We start from the raw sequence: 20,000 nt of genomic DNA on the forward strand, positions 1-20,000 counted from the left end.
ATACATATGAAATTATTAATTATTATATGTATAGGGGAAAAAAATGCTGAAATATATCCACATTCTCTTAGTATTATAGAGAAAAGCCATTATAGTGAGAGGGTATAGTAGTGTAAACGACCGGAAATTACGACAGAGGGTTCAAAAACTACTATAGGTAGGCAGTGGTTGCCGACCTCTCATATTGTTCAAAACTTATGTATTCATATGATTTTGGCAATTATATGAGTAAATTAAATAATATACATATGAAAATGATAATTATTATATGTATAAGGGAAAAAATGCTGAAAATATCCCACATTCTCTTAGTATTATAGAGAAAAGCCATTATAGTGAGAGGGTATAGTAGTGTAAACGACCGGAATTACGACAGAGGGTTCAAAACTACTATAGGTAGGCAGTGGTTGCCGACCTCTCATATTGTTCAAAAACTTATGTATTCATATGATTTTGGCAATAATATGAGTAAATTAATAATATACATATGAAAATGATTAATTATTATATGTATAAGGGAAAAAATGCTGAAAATATCCCACATTCTCTTAGTATTATAGAGAAAAGCCATTATAGTGAGAGGGTATAGTAGTGTAAACGACCGGAATTACGACAGAGGGTTCAAAAACTACTATAGGTAGGCAGTGGTTGCCGACCTCTCATATTGTTCAAAACTTATGTATTCATATGATTTTGGCAATAAATGAGTAAATTAAATAATATACATATGAAAATGATTAATTATTATATGTATAAGGGAAAAATAATCATATTATATATGAATAATGGAAAAAAAATGAAATGTTCCTATAATCTCTTAATATATAAGAGAATAGCCCGTATGTTGGGTGGCAAACGGAATTGAAAATACCCGCTTTGAGGACAGCGGGTTCAAAAACTACTATAGGTAGGCAGTGGTTGCCGACCTCCCGCATTATTCGAAATATTTATTTCGGATTATGTTTATATTGGTTACATACAATAAAGTATATTATTATCCGTACAAATTTGTTTCTCAGTTCTATAGAACACGGGACTTGGCTACGCGGATAATAGGAATATACGCTTTATAGATAATATCGTTGAAACAAAAGTCAAGTTTCTATTATATATAGAATAACAAATCGTTTCCATATATTATCGTTAATTTTTGGAGGCAGGCAAATATTAATTTATTACCTGCCGTATAGTTGGATTATTATATCGTTACGGTATAATACAAATATGGATTCTTATGAAAGAAATATAAATTATATATTAAATGTGGAAATATTATCATATGCGCTTGGTTTTATGTTATATATTACCAGAGATATATATGAAAAGAGATAAATTTTAAATTTATCTTCAAAATGCAAATGATTTAACTTAATATTTATATTGGTTAAACAAAATTGTACATGTGTGGATACAATAATTATGTATGTTGGAAATAAAATGATATTTATAATGAAATATGTATGTATAAAAAGATAAAATTATAGAAATATATATATTACAATAATTAGATGAAATTCTTGTTATATTGGTAAAACAAGTATAAATTAAAATGAAAATATGGATTACGAATGCTATATAAAAATGGCCGTAATCGAATGGATTTTTTACTTATATATTTAAAATTTTACCCAAAGGCGAAATATTGAATTTTATTCATATAATAAAAATCATGGAATTATATAAAGTGAAAAATCTATATAAATTATATATCTATTATATTGCTTATTTTCGATTCAAAATATATGAATGGAATATGAAGGAAAACATTATTCTGGTTGATCCTGCCAGTAGTTATATGCTTGTCTCAAAGATTAAGCCATGCATGTCTAAGTACACACGAATTAAAGTGAAACCGCAAAAGGCTCATTATATCAGTTATGGTTCCTTAGATCGTTAACAGTTACTTGGATAACTGTGGTAATTCTAGAGCTAATACATGCAATTAAAACATGAACCTTATGGACATGTGCTTTTATTAGGCTAAAACCAAGCGATCGGCAAGATCGTTATATTGGTTGAACTCTAGATAACATGCAGATCGTATGGTCTTGTACCGACGACAGATCTTTCAAATGTCTGCCCTATCAACTTTTGATGGTAGTATCTAGGACTACCATGGTTGCAACGGGTAACGGGGAATCAGGGTTCGATTCCGGAGAGGGAGCCTGAGAAACGGCTACCACATCTAAGGAAGGCAGCAGGGCGCGTAAATTACCCACTCCCAGCTCGGGGAGGTAGTGACGAAAAATAACAATACAGGACTCATATCCGAGGCCCCTGTAATTGGAATGAGTACACTTTAAATCCTTTAACAAGGACCAATTGGAGGGCAAGTCTGGTGCCAGCAGCCGCCGGTAATTCCAGCTCCAATAGCGTATATTAAAGTTGTTGCGGTTAAACGTTCGTAGTTGAACTTGTGCTTCATACGGGTAGTACAACTTACATTGTGGTTAGTACTATACCTTTATGTATGTAAGCGTATTACCGGTGGAGTTCTTATATGTGATTAAATACTTGTATTTTTTCATATGTTCCTCCTATTTAAAAACCTGCACTAGTGCTCTTAAACGAGTGTTATTGTGGGCCGGTACTATTACTTTGAACAAATTAGAGTGCTTAAAGCAGGCTTCAATGCCTGAATATTCTGTGCATGGGATAATGAAATAAGACCTCTGTTCTGCTTTCATTGGTTTTCAGATCAAGAGGTAATGATTAATAGAAGCAGTTTGGGGGCATTAGTATTACGACGCGAGAGGTGAAATTCTTGGACCGTCGTAAGACTAACTTAAGCGAAAGCATTTGCCAAAGATGTTTTCATTAATCAAGAACGAAAGTTAGAGGTTCGAAGGCGATCAGATACCGGCCCTAGTTCTAACCATAAACGATGCCAGCTAGCATTGGGTGTAGCTACTTTTATGGCTCTCTCAGTCGCTTCCCGGGAAACCAAAGCTTTTGGGCTCCGGGGGAAGTATGGTTGCAAAGCTGAAACTTAAAGGAATTGACGGAAGGGCACCACCAGGAGTGGAGCCTGCGGCTTAATTTGACTCAACACGGGGAAAACTTACCAGGTCGAACATAAGTGTGTAAGACAGATTGATAGCTCTTTCTCGAATCTATGGGTGGTGGTGCATGGCCGTTCTTAGTTCGTGGAGTGATTTGTCTGGTTAATTCGATAACGAACGAGACTCAAATATATTAAATAGATATCTTCAGGATTATGGTGCTGAAGCTTATGTAGCCTTCATTCATGGTGGCAGTAAAATGTTTATTGTGTTTGAATGTGTTTATGTAAGTGGAGCCGTACCTGTTGGTTTGTCCCATTATAAGGACACTAGCTTCTTAAATGGACAAATTGCGTCTAGCAATAATGAGATTGAGCAATAACAGGTCTGTGATGCCCTTAGATGTCCTGGGCTGCACGCGCGCTACAATGAAAGTATCAACGTGTATTTCCTAGACCGAGAGGTCCGGGTAAACCGCTGAACCACTTTCATGCTTGGGATTGTGAACTGAAACTGTTCACATGAACTTGGATTCCCAGTAAGTGTGAGTCATTAACTCGCATTGATTACGTCCCTGCCCTTTGTACACACCGCCCGTCGCTACTACCGATTGAATTATTTAGTGAGGTCTCCGGACGTGATCACTGTGACGCCTTGCGTGTTACGGTTGTTTCGCAAAAGTTGACCGAACTTGATTATTTAGAGGAAGTAAAAGTCGTAACAAGGTTTCCGTAGGTGAACCTGCGGAAGGATCATTATTGTATAATATCCTTATCGTTAATAAACATTTGTTATAATACAAATAAATACAATTTACCAAAATAAAAATATTACAAAATGATTCCACGGAATCAAAAGTTAAAGTCTAAAATGAAGATGGCTTTTATTTTATATGTGGGGCTTGGCAACCTCATAAAAAGACTTTAACATTATTAATGTTGTTGTGCGTATTTGTGGCAGTACCTACTACAACAATGGCGTTTCCTATAAAAACAAATTCTCGAAAATGGAAATCGAAGAAACTGAACAAAATTTGAAAGTAGAAGTCGAATTAAAATTAAAATAATTTTGGAATGTGGTATTCAAAATAAGTGTGTGTGTATATGGACCATAATATACACGCGTTGCGAATATGTATTGTTCATCTATGTTATGAGCATACGTTGGCTAATGCAACAACCTAAAATATACAATGTTTGTACCTGTCATCCATCAGGTTAATGTTTTATATAAATTTTGCAGTATGTGTCACCCAAAATAGCAAACCATAACCAGATTTTTATGATACATAATGCTTATATGAAACTAAGACATATCGCAACATTTATTTTTAGGTATAAAAATAAATTTATTGAAGGAATTGATATATGCCAGTAAAATGGTGTATTTTTAATTTCTTTCAATAAAAACAATATTGATATTATATAAAAATGAATTATAAAACTCTAAGCGGTGGATCACTCGGCTCATGGGTCGATGAAGAACGCAGCAAACTGTGCGTTATCGTGTGAACTGCAGGACACATGAACATCGACATTTTGAACGCATATCGCAGTCCATGCTGTTATGTACTTTAATTAATTTTATAGTGCTGCTTGGACTACATATGGTTGAGGGTTGTAAGACTATGCTAATTAAGTTGTTTATAAATTTTTTATAAGCATATGGTATATTATTGGATTAAATAATGATTTTATTCATAATATTAAAAAAGAAATGAAAAACATTATCTCACATTTGAATGTGAAAAACGAAGAGAAATATTTTCTTTTTCAATCAAATAATACTGAGAAATGTCTAGCATAAAAAATTGAAATATTTTTCATCTAGAATTGTCTCTTATTAATGATTCGGAAAAAGAAAAATCTTGGTTTTGTTATTATTCTTCGTTGGTTCGTTAAATGGATAAAAAATAACTTTGCTTACAAGAACTATTGGAACTATTTATAACGAATTTAATTGATTGTTTTATCATTTATATATAAGAATTTATGGCAAAATATAGTTATATATACAACCTCAACTCATATGGGACTACCCCCTGAATTTAAGCATATTAATTAGGGGAGGAAAAGAAACTAACAAGGATTTTCTTAGTAGCGGCGAGCGAAAAGAAAACAGTTCAGCACTAAGTCACTTTGTCTATATGGCAAATGTGAGATGCAGTGTATGGAGCGTCAATATTCTAGTATGAGAAATTAATGATTTAAGTCCTTCTTAAATGAGGCCATTTACCCATAGAGGGTGCCAGGCCCGTATAACGTTAATGATTACTAGATGATGTTTCCAAAGAGTCGTGTTGCTTGATAGTGCAGCACTAAGTGGGTGGTAAACTCCATCTAAAACTAAATATAACCATGAGACCGATAGTAAACAAGTACCGTGAGGGAAAGTTGAAAAGAACTCTGAATAGAGAGTTAAACAGTACGTGAAACTGCTTAGAGGTTAAGCCCGATGAACCTGAATATCCGTTATGGAAAATTCATCATTAAAATTGTAATATTTAAATAATATTTTAAGAATAATGTGCATTTTTTCCATATAAGGACATTGTAATCTATTAGCATATCCCAAATTTATCATAAAATATAACTTATAGTTTATTCCAATTAAATTGCTTGCATTTTAACACAGAATAAATGTTATTAATTTGATAAAGTGCTGATAGATTTATATTATTACAGAGCGTTAATTTTTCGGAATTATATAATGGCATAATTATCATTGATTTTTGTGTTTATTATATGCTCTTGTATGATTAACAATGCGAAAGATTCAGGATACCTTCGGGACCCGTCTTGAAACACGGACCAAGGAGTCTAACATATGTGCAAGTTATTGGGATGTAAACCTAATAGCGTAATTAACTTGACTAATAATGGGATTAGTTTTTTAGCTATTTATAGCTAATTAACACAATCCCGGGGCGTTCTATATAGTTATGTATAATGTATATTTATATTATTTATGCCTCTAACTGGAACGTACCTTGAGCATATATGCTGTGACCCGAAAGATGGTGAACTATACTTGATCAGGTTGAAGTCAGGGGAAACCCTGATGGAAGACCGAAACAGTTCTGACGTGCAAATCGATTGTCAGAATTGAGTATAGGGGCGAAAGACCAATCGAACCATCTAGTAGCTGGTTCCTTCCGAAGTTTCCCTCAGGATAGCTGGTGCATTTTAATATTATATAAAATAATCTTATCTGGTAAAGCGAATGATTAGAGGCCTTAGGGTCGAAACGATCTTAACCTATTCTCAAACTTTAAATGGGTAAGAACCTTAACTTTCTTGATATGAAGTTCAAGGTTATGATATAATGTGCCCAGTGGGCCACTTTTGGTAAGCAGAACTGGCGCTGTGGGATGAACCAAACGTAATGTTACGGTGCCCAAATTAACAACTCATGCAGATACCATGAAAGGCGTTGGTTGCTTAAAACAGCAGGACGGTGATCATGGAAGTCGAAATCCGCTAAGGAGTGTGTAACAACTCACCTGCCGAAGCAACTAGCCCTTAAAATGGATGGCGCTTAAGTTGTATACCTATACATTACCGCTAAAGTAGATGATTTATATTACTTGTGATATAAATTTTGAAACTTTAGTGAGTAGGAAGGTACAATGGTATGCGTAGAAGTGTTTGGCGTAAGCCTGCATGGAGCTGCCATTGGTACAGATCTTGGTGGTAGTAGCAAATAATCGAATGAGACCTTGGAGGACTGAAGTGGAGAAGGGTTTCGTGTGAACAGTGGTTGATCACGAGTTAGTCGGTCCTAAGTTCAAGGCGAAAGCCGAAAATTTTCAAGTAAAACAAAAATGCCTAACTATATAAACAAAGCGAATATAATACACTTGAATAATTTTGAACGAAAGGGAATACGGTTCCAATTCCGTAACCTGTTGAGTATCCGTTTGTTATTAAATATGGGCCTCGTGCTCATCCTGGCAACAGGAACGACCATAAAGAAGCCGTCGAGAGATATCGGAAGAGTTTTCTTTTCTGTTTTATAGCCGTACTACCATGGAAGTCTTTCGCAGAGAGATATGGTAGATGGGCTAGAAGAGCATGACATATACTGTTGTGTCGATATTTTCTCCTCGGACCTTGAAAATTTATGGTGGGGACACGCAAACTTCTCAACAGGCCGTACCAATATCCGCAGCTGGTCTCCAAGGTGAAGAGTCTCTAGTCGATAGAATAATGTAGGTAAGGGAAGTCGGCAAATTAGATCCGTAACTTCGGGATAAGGATTGGCTCTGAAGATTGAGATAGTCGGGCTTGATTGGGAAACAATAACATGGTTTATGTGCTCGTTCTGGGTAAATAGAGTTTCTAGCATTTATGTTAGTTACTTGTTCCCCGGATAGTTTAGTTACGTAGCCAATTGTGGAACTTTCTTGCTAAAATTTTTAAGAATACTATTTGGGTTAAACCAATTAGTTCTTATCAATTATAACGATTATCAATTAACAATCAATTCAGAACTGGCACGGACTTGGGGAATCCGACTGTCTAATTAAAACAAAGCATTGTGATGGCCCTAGCGGGTGTTGACACAATGTGATTTCTGCCCAGTGCTCTGAATGTCAAAGTGAAGAAATTCAAGTAAGCGCGGGTCAACGGCGGGAGTAACTATGACTCTCTCTAAGACAGAGGGGCGATTATAAGGAGAAAATAGAGCAGATAAGAGGGCAATCAGCTCGCGTCCCGGAAGTTGCAAATCTAACCATAAGGCGCCGCCCTAGTAGAAGTGAGCAAAACCACCAAGTAACAACATCAGAAACAACTCCAATCACTCCCTTCGAACAGTCGAACAGGGAAATTTTGCGGACACTGCGTGGGTATAGCCCCGTAGAATGCCATTCCAAATGGAGAGCCCAAGAGCTACAAACGATCATTGACAGGGCAGAGCTCGAGGGAAAGGAAACCACTCTCCAATGCTTATCGCTATATCTCCTAGGAATTTTTCCGGCACAGGGTGTACGACACACACTGACGAGACCTCCTCGGAGACCTCGAAATAGGAGAGAAAGCAGAAGGCAACAGTATGCTGTCACCCAGCGCAACTGGGATAAGCATAAAGGAAGATGCATTAAGTCCTTGCTAAATGGAACTGATGAGTCGGTAATGCCAAGCCAAGAAGTAATGGTTCCCTACTGGAGAGAAGTAATGACTCAGCCTAGCCCAAGCTCTTGCAGTGGAGAAGTGATACAAATGGATCACTCGCTTGAGAGGGTTTGGTCTGCTATTACGGAGCATGACCTTAGGGCATCAAGAATCTCATTATCTTCATCTCCGGGGCCTGACGGGATAACTCCAAAAACAGCCAGGGAGGTGCCGTCAGGTATTATGCTACGAATAATGAACCTAATTCTATGGTGCGGCAATCTACCACACTCTATCCGACTGGCCAGAACTGTCTTCATCCCGAAGACGGTGACGGCGAAGCGACCGCAAGACTTTCGTCCAATATCGGTGCCTTCAGTCCTGGTAAGACAGCTAAATGCAATATTAGCAACCCGGTTGAACTCATCAATCAATTGGGACCCGCGCCAGCGGGGCTTCTTACCTACCGACGGATGTGCCGATAATGCGACGATAGTTGACTTAGTCTTGAGGCATAGCCATAAGCACTTTAGATCTTGCTACATCGCAAATTTAGATGTAAGCAAGGCATTCGATTCTCTATCGCATGCATCTATATATGACACCTTACGTGCTTATGGTGCGCCAAAGGGCTTCGTTGACTACGTACAGAATACGTACGAGGGTGGCGGTACCAGTCTCAATGGGGACGGTTGGAGTTCAGAGGAATTCGTCCCTGCTAGAGGAGTGAAGCAGGGTGACCCTTTGTCTCCTATTCTATTTAACTTGGTAATGGACAGGTTACTTAGAAACCTACCCAGCGAAATTGGTGCTAGAGTCGGAAATGCCATTACTAACGCGGCCGCGTTTGCAGATGATTTGGTACTATTTGCTGAAACTCGAATGGGACTTCAAGTATTGTTGGACAGAACGTTGGATTTTCTATCTCTCGTCGGCCTCAAACTTAATGCCGACAAATGTTTTACCGTTGGCATTAAGGGCCAGCCGAAACAGAAGTGTACCGTGCTAGAGGCACAGAGCTTTTACGTAGGCTCAAGAGAGATTCCATCATTGAAGCGAACGGACGAGTGGAAGTACTTAGGCATCAACTTCACTGCAACTGGGAGGGTTCGATGCAATCCGGCCGAGGACATTGGTCCAAAGCTACAAAGATTGACAAAGGCCCCCCTCAAACCACAACAGAGGATGTTCGCCCTAAGGACTGTCCTTATCCCACAGCTCTATCACAAGTTAGCCCTTGGGAGTGTGGCGATAGGCGTCCTACGAAAAACTGACAAACTAATACGATACTATGTGCGAAGATGGCTAAATCTTCCGCTGGATGTGCCGATAGCATTCATTCACGCACCCCCAAAAAGTGGAGGTCTCGGAATTCCATCACTTAGATGGGTAGCTCCAATGTTAAGGCTAAGACGTTTGAGTAATATTAAATGGCCTCACCTCACGCAAAACGAGGTAGCCAGCTCTTTCCTCGAAGCCGAAAAACAACGGGCCCGAGATAGATTATTTGCAGAACAACATGAATTGTTATCGCGTCCGGCAATAGAAAAATATTGGGCGAACAAATTATACCTCTCAGTTGATGGCAGCGGACTCCGTGAAGCGGGCCATTGGGGACCGCAACACGGGTGGGTTAATCAACCCACGCGTTTACTAACAGGAAAGGAATATATAGACGGTATTCGTCTGCGGATAAATGACCTACCCACAAAGTCTCGTACTACGAGGGCAAGGCACGAATTGGAACGACAGTGTCGTGCAGGATGTGACGCTCCCGAAACAACAAACCATATAATGCAAAAATGTTACCGATCGCATGGGAGGCGCGTAGCTAGACACAACTGCGTAGTAAATCGAATCAAGCGGGGACTTGAGGAGAGAGGCTGCGCGGTCATTGTTGAACCAAGTCTGCAGTGCGAATCCGGCCTTAATAAACCGGACCTGGTGGCACTACGACAAAATCACATTGATGTGATCGACATACAAATTGTGACAGACGGACACTCTATGGATGATGCGCACCAGCGCAAAATCAATAGATACGACAGACCGGACATACGAACTGAATTGCGTCGCAGATTCGAAGCCGCAGGTGACATTGAATTCCATTCTGCCACCCTGAACTGGAGGGGGATCTGGAGTGGTCAATCCGTTAAAAGATTGATAGCGAAGGGTCTCCTCAGCAAATATGATAGTCATATCATTAGCGTCCAGGTTATGAGAGGCAGTCTCGGTTGTTTTAAACAGTTCATGTACCTGAGCGGGTTTTCCCGAGATTGGACTTAGCTAAAACGTTTGGTTCAAAACATTTGCTTGCTGTCTTGGCATAACATCAATAAAGGCATAAACATCGCAAATAATGGTAATATATAAATGGCTATGAGGATGGTTTTAGTACGTAGGCGTTGCGGAACTTCGGTTCAGCAATGAATCGTGCATGCTAGGAAACTGAAGTGTTGACAGACCTAGTATCTTTCGATAGATTTCCATACCTCCGCGATCAAAAAAAAAAATAGCCAAATGCCTCGTCATCTAATTAGTGACGCGCATGAATGGATTAACGAGATTCCTACTGTCCCTATCTAATAATATAGCCATAGGTCCCTCTAACCCTGCTTGTCGGAGCAAAAGGAGGAGGCCCACCGAGCCTCTCTTTCGGTACCACGGGTTGTGCAGCTATCCAAGACTGCACATTGAGGTAGGCCCCCTGGTGGGAGTATCGTGGTGGCTGTGGTTGGTACCCATATCGCGGGTAGAGCCTTCGTGTTCGACGTTTGAGTTACGGTGCTAGTTGCGCAAAACTCGGGTGCTGTGACCCAGAGATCAGTAGAGATTTTAGGTAGATCTCGCTCCTCAGCAAGGGGGAGTGCTTGCCCGGCAAGCAAGTACTCGAATTGCTACCGGGGTGGTCGCTATGTACATAGCTATAGCTTCTAGTCCGGGACGCTTGTCTGGCGTATCCAGACACATACACCATGTTGATACATGCACCACTTGTGGGTGTTCAGGGTGTCGTGGTTGTAATCCCTTCAGTGTGGAACACGCCACGTAAAACAAGTTCGGAGAGATCTGAAAAGTCGTCGTTGTCGTTGTCCCTATCTACTATCTAGCGAAACCACAGCCAAGGGAACGGGCTTGGAATAATTAGCGGGGAAAGAAGACCCTTTTGAGCTTGACTCTAATCTGGCAGTGTAAGGAGACATAAGAGGTGTAGAATAAGTGGGAGATATTAGACCTCGGTTTGGTATCGTCAATGAAATACCACTACTCTTATTGTTTCCTTACTTACTTGATTAAATGGAACGTGTATCATTTCCTAGCCATTATACGGATATATTTATTATATCTTATGGTATTGGGTTTTGATGCAAGCTTCTTGATCAAAGTATCACGAGTTTGTTATATAATCGCAAACAAATTCTTTAATAAAACGATGCATTTATGTATTTTTGATTTGAAAATTTGGTATAACTCCAATTACTCAGGTATGATCCAATTCAAGGACATTGCCAGGTAGGGAGTTTGACTGGGGCGGTACATCTCTCAAATAATAACGGAGGTGTCCCAAGGCCAGCTCAGTGCGGACAGAAACCACACATAGAGCAAAAGGGCAAATGCTGACTTGATCTCGGTGTTCAGTACACACAGGGACAGCAAAAGCTCGGCCTATCGATCCTTTTGGTTTAAAGAGTTTTTAACAAGAGGTGTCAGAAAAGTTACCATAGGGATAACTGGCTTGTGGCGGCCAAGCGTTCATAGCGACGTCGCTTTTTGATCCTTCGATGTCGGCTCTTCCTATCATTGTGAAGCAAAATTCACCAAGCGTTGGATTGTTCACCCATGCAAGGGAACGTGAGCTGGGTTTAGACCGTCGTGAGACAGGTTAGTTTTACCCTACTAATGACAAAACGTTGTTGCGACAGCATTCCTGCGTAGTACGAGAGGAACCGCAGGTACGGACCAATGGCACAATACTTGTTCGAGCGAACAGTGGTATGACGCTACGTCCGTTGGATTATGCCTGAACGCCTCTAAGGTCGTATCCGTGCTGGACTGCAATGATAAATAAGGGGCAATTTGCATTGTATGGCTTCTAAACCATTTAAAGTTTATAATTTATTTTATAAACGACAATGGATGTGATGCCAATGTAATTTGTAACATAGTAAATTAGGAGGATCTTCGATCACCTGATGCCGCGCTAGTTACATATAAAAGCATTATTTAATACAATGACAAAGCCTAGAATCAATTGTAAACGACTTTTGTAACAGGCAAGGTGTTGTAAGTGGTTGAGCAGCTGCCATACTGCGATCCACTGAAGCTTATCCTTTGCTTGATGATTCGATAAATAAATGATTTTTCCTGTAGCCAAACAAACACCTCGTCATCAATTTAGTGACGCATATGATATTGTCCCTATCATATAATTTTTGATATAAAGACTTTAAAGAATTATATCAAGTTGCCAAATACCTCGTCATCAATTTAGTGACGCATATGATATTGTCTCTATCATATAATTAATATAAAGACTTTAATGAATTGTGTCAAGTTGCCAAACACCTCGTCATCAATTTAGTGACGCATATGATATTGTCCCTATCATATAATTTTTGATATAAAAACTTTAAAGAATTGTATCAAGTTGCCAAATACCTCGTCATCAATTTAATGACGCATATGATATTGTCCCTATCATATAATTAATATAAAGACTTTAATGAATTGTGTCAAGTTGCCAAACACCTCGTCATCAATTTAGTGACGCATATGATATTGTCCCTATCATATAATTTTTGATATAAAAACTTTAAAGAATTGTATCAAGTTGCCAAATACCTCGTCATCAATTTAGTGACGCATATGATATTGTCCCTATCATATAATTAATATAAAGACTTTAATGAATTGTGTCAAGTTGCCAAACACCTCGTCATCAATTTAGTGACGCATATGATATTGTCCCTATCATATAATTTTTGATATAAAGACTTTAAAGAATTATATCAAGTTGCCAAATACCTCGTCATCAATTTAGTGACGCATATGATATTGTCTCTATCATATAATTAATATAAAGACTTTAATGAATTGTGTCAAGTTGCCAAACACCTCGTCATCAATTTAGTGACGCATATGATATTGTCCCTATCATATAATTTTTGATATAAAGACTTTAAAGAATTTATCAAGTTGCCAAATACCTCGTCATCAATTTAGTGACGCATATGATATTGTCCTATCATATAATTAATATAAAGACTTTAATGAATTGTGTCAAGTTGCCAAACACCTCGTCATCAATTTAGTGACGCATATGATATTGTCCCTATCATATAATTTTTGATATAAAGACTTTAAAGAATTATATCAAGTTGCCAAATACCTCGTCATCAATTTAGTGACGCATATGATATTGTCTCTATCATATAATTAATATAAAGACTTTAATGAATTGTGTCAAGTTGCCAAACACCTCGTCATCAATTTAGTGACGCATATGATATTGTCCCTATCATATAATTTTTGATATAAAAACTTTAAAGAATTGTATCAAGTTGCCAAATACCTCGTCATCAATTTAGTGACGCATATGATATTGTCCTATCATATAATTAATATAAAGACTTTAATGAATTGTGTCAAGTTGCCAAACACCTCGTCATCAATTTAGTGACGCATATGATATTGTCCCTATCATATAATTTTTGATATAAAAACTTTAAAGAATTGTATCAAGTTGCCAAATACCTCGTCATCAATTTAGTGACGCATATGATATTGTCTCTATCATATAATTTTTTAATGATTGTTAAGTTCCATCGTCATATTTAGTGACGCATATATTTTTATTTTTTTTTTTTTTTTTTTTTCTTTATGACATATGATATTGTTCTATCATATAATTAATATAAAGACTTTAATGATTTGTGTCACGTTGCCAAACACCTCGTCATCAATTTAGTGACGCATATGATATTGTCCCTATCATATAATTAATATAAAGACTTTTTAAAGAATTGTATCAAGTTGCCAAACACCTCGTCATCAACTACTATATTATGGTTGCGCCGACCTCTCATATTGTATTCTCTTATGTCTTCATAGGATTTTGGCAATTATACGAGTAAATTAAATAATATACATATGAAAATGATTAATTATTATATGTATAAGGGAAAAAATGCTGAAATATTCCCATATTATCTTAGTATTATAGAGGAAAGACCGTTGCCGACCTCTGATATTGTTCAAAACTTATGTATTTATATGATTTTGGCAATTATATGAGTAAATTAAATAATATACATATAAAATGATTAAATATTATATGTATAAATGTATAAGGGAAAAAATGATGAAATATTCCCACATTATCTTAGTATTATAGAGGAAAGACGAAAGACCGTTGCTGACCTCTGATATTGTTCAAAACTTATGTATTTATATGATTTTGGCAATAATATGAGTAAATTAAATAATATACATATGAAAATGATTAATTATTATATGTATAAATGTATAAGGGAAAAAATGCTGAAAATATTCCCATATTATCTTAGTATTATAGAGGAAAGACCGTTGCTGACCTCTGATATTGTTCAAAACTTATGTATTTATATGATTTTGGCAATTATATGAGTAAATTAAATAATATACATATGAAAATTATTAATTATTATATGTATAGGGGAAAAAATGCTGAAATATTCCCACATTCTCTTAGTATTATAGAGAAAAGCCATTATAGTGAGAGGGTATAGTAGTGTAAACGACCGGAATTACGACAGAGGGTTCAAAAACTACTATAGGTAGGCAGTGGTTGCCGACCTCTCATATTGTTCAAAACTTATGTATTCATATGATTTTGGCAATTATATGAGTAAATTAAATAATATACATATGAAAATTATTAATTATTATATGTATAGGGGAAAAAATGCTGAAATATTCCCACATTCTCTTAGTATTATAGAGAAAAGCCATTATAGTGAGAGGGTATAGTAGTGTAAACGACCGGAATTACGACAGAGGGTTCAAAAACTACTATAGGTAGGCAGTGGTTGCCGACCTCTCATATTGTTCAAAACTTATGTATTCATATGATTTTGGCAATTATATGAGTAAATTAAATAATATACATATGAAAATTATTAATTATTATATGTATAGGGGAAAAAATGCTGAAATATTCCCACATTCTCTTAGTATTATAGAGAAAAGCCATTATAGTGAGAGGGTATAGTAGTGTAAACGACCGGAATTACGACAGAGGGTTCAAAAACTACTATAGGTAGGCAGTGGTTGCTGACCTCTGATATTGTTCAAAACTTATGTATTCATATGATTTTGGCAATAATATTTTTTTTTTTTTTTTTTTTTTTTTTTTTTTTTTAGCGTGCGTTTATTTATTTAAAATCTGTCCTAGTGGACAATAATTAAATGGTTTTGCGGGGGAACATTAGCTTAAGGGATACTATTGTACATGTATTTGTGGCGGGTTTTATATGTGTTGTCTATTGTTGTGGAAGATCGAGAGGGTGTCTCCTCATGAGACGTCTGCTTGTTTGGCTATTGTCTAACAGGTTGGTGGCGAGGTGGTTAGGGTGGTTTTCGAGCCTTTTCAGGTATCTCTCGCTGAGCCTGGAGATTTCATCAGCGACTTGTGGGATTCCAAGTTCCCTATGTATGGCGACATTCTCGTGGTAGGGATGCGCATTACAGGCAATTCTCAAGCACCTATTCTGGAACCGCTGTATACGCAGGCGATTCGTGTGGCTTGCCGTGCCCCATAGCTGTATCCCGTAGGTCCAGATGGGCTTGAGAATTGCCTTGTACACCAGGATTTTGTGGTTCTGCCTTAGCTTGGACCCTCTCCCAATAAGCCAATGCATCTGCCTCAGACGCGCATCGGCCTGTATGCGTTTGCTGACGATGTGGGGACGCCAAGTGAGCCTGCGGTCCAGGGTAAGTCCTAGGTACTTGGGTGCGGGTGCGTTGGGAATGATGACTCCGTTTAGCGTGACCGGTGGGCAGTCTCCTCTCCTTAGTGCAAATGTTGTTTGGGTAGATTTTTCCGCGTTCACTACGATGTTCCACCTGCTGAGCCAGGGATGTAGCGCGTCCATTTGCCTTTGGATTGTTTCGGAGGCTTCTCGTGGGTCGGATGAGGAGGCGAGGAAAGCCGTGTCATCTGCATAAGTCGCTATAGTTAGGTTCCTGGAGGGGATTATGGGAAGGTCTGCGGTGTAAAGGGTGTACAGTATTGGTCCGAGCACACTGCCTTGCGGAACTCCAGCTCTGATCAGTCTGGGTAGGCTTATTGCACTTCCGCATCTGACTTGGAATGCTCTTCCCTCAGTGTAGGATTTGAGGAGGGTAAAATGGGGGCTTGGGAGGTAGGATTTGAGTTTATGGAGGAGTCCAGGATGCCAAACTCTGTCGAATGCCTGCTTCACGTCGAGCATTACAGCGCAGCAGTATTTCTTTTGCTCGAATGCCTCGAGGATCCGTTCGACTAGCCGGTGGCATTGCTCTGGTGTTCCGTGGGAGCGCCTGAAGCCAAACTGGTGATCGGGGATCAAACCAGCCTCATCCAGTACTGGCAATACTCTGCGCAAAAATACTCTTTCGAGTATTTTGGAGAGGATTGCCAGCAAACTAATCGGACGATAGGAGGCGAGATTGGCTTCAGGCTTACCAGGCTTGAGGAGGACAATAACCTCTGCTCTTTTCCACTCTTCCGGGAAGTACCCTAGCCGGAAGCAGCTGTTGTAAATGCTGGCCAGCATTTGTGTGCAGCGGAATGGGAGCATTTTTAGGGCCGCCGCATCTATACGATCCAGGCCTGGAGATTTGTTGTTCTTCAGTAGAGCAATCTCCTGCGCAACTTCCTCAGGGTCGACTGGTTCCAACGGGGGACCGGGAGAGCTTGGGCTATTGAGAAACCGGGCTGTTTCAGCATGTTCTTCGGCAGTGCAGCAGTCGAACGGAGAGAAGGCGTTGTAAAGGTGTTCGGCGAAAGCTTCTGCTCTTTCAGCATCCGAACGGCACCAGGATCCATCTGCTTTGCGCACTGCGGAAACCTTTTGGCTGGTCGTTTAATGTGGCGGGTGACGTTCCACAGATTGTGGTCTGGGTCCCCGGGAGAGAGTTCCTCGAGGAATCTGAGGAAGGAGTCCTGGCGTAGGCTGGAGATCTTGTCCTTCAACTCCTTTGTGGCGTGATTGAGCGCTGTTTTGTCTCTTGGATTGCGCGTCAAGAACCAAACTCTCCTGAGACGCCTCTTCTCAGTCACGAGTGCCGCAATTTCCGGGGACCAGAGGTGGAGGTCCCTGCTAGGTGTTCTCGCAGTCTTTGGTGGCGGTGGGCTTGCGAATTCCGCAGCGTTTTGCATCTGCCTGGTGAGATTCCCGATAGCTTCATCAATGTTCCTGGGTGTGTTGAGGATGGGGTTCGGATTGACGGTGGAGAGCATCCAGGACGCGAACTTGGCGGCGTCGGTATATTTTCCAGTGAGCCTTCTGAGCGGGGTTTTCCTGAGGACTGGCGTGTTGATTAGCACGTTTATTGCACAGTGGTCTGACAGGAGATCAGCATTTGTTGTGCAGCTGATCTTCGCATGCCCTATGCCTTTCGACACAGCAAAGTCCAGTAGGTCTGGAGTCTTGAGGGGATTCGTTGGCCAGTGAGTGGGCTCGCCAGTGGAGTGGCAGTCCAGTCGGTGGCGTTGCAGGTACCCAAACAGAGTTTTCCCTTTGGGGTTGTTGGCGCGCGATCCCCACCAAGAATGTTTGGCGTTATAATCTCCAGCTGCTATGAAGCGGGGCCCAAAATGCTCGAAGAACTCACTGAGGTGAGATGCTGTTATGCGGTATCTGGGGGGAAAGTAGACCGCTCCAATGTCTAAATCTCCTTGCGGGCTGACAATCCTGATGACAGGACATTGTGCCCAGTCTTGCTGAAACGCGGGCAGCTCTAGGTATTGAATACCGCTCCTGATGAGGATGGCTGCTCCACCGCGTGCTCTGCCAGAAGGATGGTCTGCATGGATGAGGTCATATCCGCTGATATTAAAGTGGGATCTGGGGGAGAAGTGGGTTTCGGCTACGAGTAGGATATCGATCTGGTGGGTCTTCAGATGGTGCTCGACTATGGCCTTGCTGTTCTGCAGGCCGTTCGCATTCCAGACGACTAGGTGGAGCTTTAGTTGCATGACTTGCTGTTGAGAATGGTGGCCACCAGCTGTGTCATCTGGGTGAACATGCGCTCCATCATCCTTTCCATCATTCCTTCCATGCGAGCGAACATCGCTTCTATCTGACCGGAGTGTGGGGTTTCTGTTTGGGTTTGGACTGGGGTTGTGGGATTCTGCGGTGCTGCGTGCACTCCGTTGAGGGCGTCTCGGTAGCTCCTGCCAGAGGTGACGTTTGGTGATGCCACGGGCGGCGCCTTGTTAGCATTAGCGACGGGCCTTGTTTTCGGAGCAGCGAGTGCTTTGGCCCTTTTGTATGCAGGGCATCCCTTGAAAGACGCAGGATGGTCCGCCTGGCAGTGGAAGCAGCACGCTTTGTCGTCCTCCCTCTTCTCACATGCCCTCGATTCGTGAGGGCCTCCACACTTTACACATCGGTATTCCAGGAAGCAGTAACGCTGTGTATGACCGAATCCTTGGCACCTGAAGCATTGAGGCACGTCGTTGAACTTCTGCGGCGGTTCAATGGTTACTACCGACCTGCAGATCCGCTTGACTTGGTAGACGTCTTTGTTGTTGCTGGAAGGCTCCAGGTTGGCGAAGAATATTCCCAGCGGTTCTTTAGTTCTTCTGCCAATGGGATTGTGCAGATCTCTAACAGCGTGCCCTTGTCTGCGAAGGTCTTCAATGATTTCCTCACGATCGGTGGAGTGGTGGAGTCCTTTGATGACAACCTTGTATGCACGTTCATCTTTCGGCTGGAAAGTCCGATGCCTCTTGTTTTGGGCCACAAGTTGGAGACGCAGAGCTGTATAGGACTCTTTGTCCGGCATCATGACACGTACGTTGTTGCCATTCACGGTCTTGTAGGTAAAATTGTTCTTCGGGCCTACAAGAGTCGTGATCATCTTGACGAGTGCCGAGATGTTGGTCACATCGGGGATAAAAATCGGAGGTGGCTTGATGGTCTTCGGGGTGGGCTTTGGTTTCTCGGGGGTCTTGGGCTTGGAATCGTCTTTAGGTCCGGGTTCGTCATCAGAGCTCTCTTGGTCGTACTCGTCTTCTTCGGTCGAGAGTAAAGCGAAGGCGTTGTTGGCGAGCTTCTTGCGCAGAGCTGCGCTAGTGCTTGGCTTATCTTCCAGCTCCTCTCCCTGTGCTTTCTTTGCCGGTTTTCGCTTTATCTCGCCCGGCTCTGTATGCGAGGTGCTTCCCTCGCTGCTGGAGCTGCTCTTGCGTGTTCTCAGAGCCTTTTTGCGTGGTGTTGTTCCAAGCTTGTGGGTGCGCGGGGGGCCTGCCAGTCCATCTTCTCCAAAGTTGATAAGGAGTGAGGAGGGGGGGGGGGGGGGAAGCTGGGCACCGTAAGCCGGTGAGCCAGGCAGCACGTGGCTGCTGCTTTGCAATTATACCGCTGCTTCGAGCACTGGGTTTTTTGCGCTGATAACACGCACACTCGGGTGTGCGATGGTGTTAGTGCGAACTACCGTTAGGTACGTTGGCTGGGCCAATCAAAACGCGCGACAAGATCACGCGACGCGAAGTGGCTGGGCACAAGTAACGGGACTTACAACTGTGAACAATTTGCTAACAATTTGCTGTCGATCCGCAGGCACGTCTGCACTCGTCGAGTGTTCGATCGCGACTGGCAATAATATGAGTAAATTAAATAATATACATATGAAAATGATT

The 20,000-nt window shown here is 40.7% G+C and overlaps 1 non-coding gene and 2 pseudogenes across 1 annotated transcript; all 3 read left to right on the plus strand.

The window, feature by feature from the left end:
* The first annotated feature begins 1,768 nt into the window (after nucleotides 1-1,768).
* On the plus strand, nucleotides 1,769-3,760 carry LOC117149604 (annotated as a pseudogene).
* Nucleotides 3,761-4,443: 683 nt separating this feature from the next.
* On the plus strand, nucleotides 4,444-4,622 carry LOC117149602. Its single transcript, XR_004460401.1, has one exon. It is a non-coding gene; the product is annotated as a 5.8S ribosomal RNA (ribosomal RNA).
* Nucleotides 4,623-5,016: 394 nt separating this feature from the next.
* LOC117149605 lies at nucleotides 5,017-12,464 on the plus strand (annotated as a pseudogene).
* Nucleotides 12,465-20,000: the final 7,536 nt, after the last annotated feature.

The sequence above is a fragment of the Drosophila mauritiana genome, unplaced genomic scaffold (genome assembly GCF_004382145.1).
Source record: "Drosophila mauritiana strain mau12 unplaced genomic scaffold, ASM438214v1 U_257, whole genome shotgun sequence".
In the NCBI taxonomy this organism is placed as follows: domain Eukaryota; kingdom Metazoa; phylum Arthropoda; class Insecta; order Diptera; family Drosophilidae; genus Drosophila; species Drosophila mauritiana.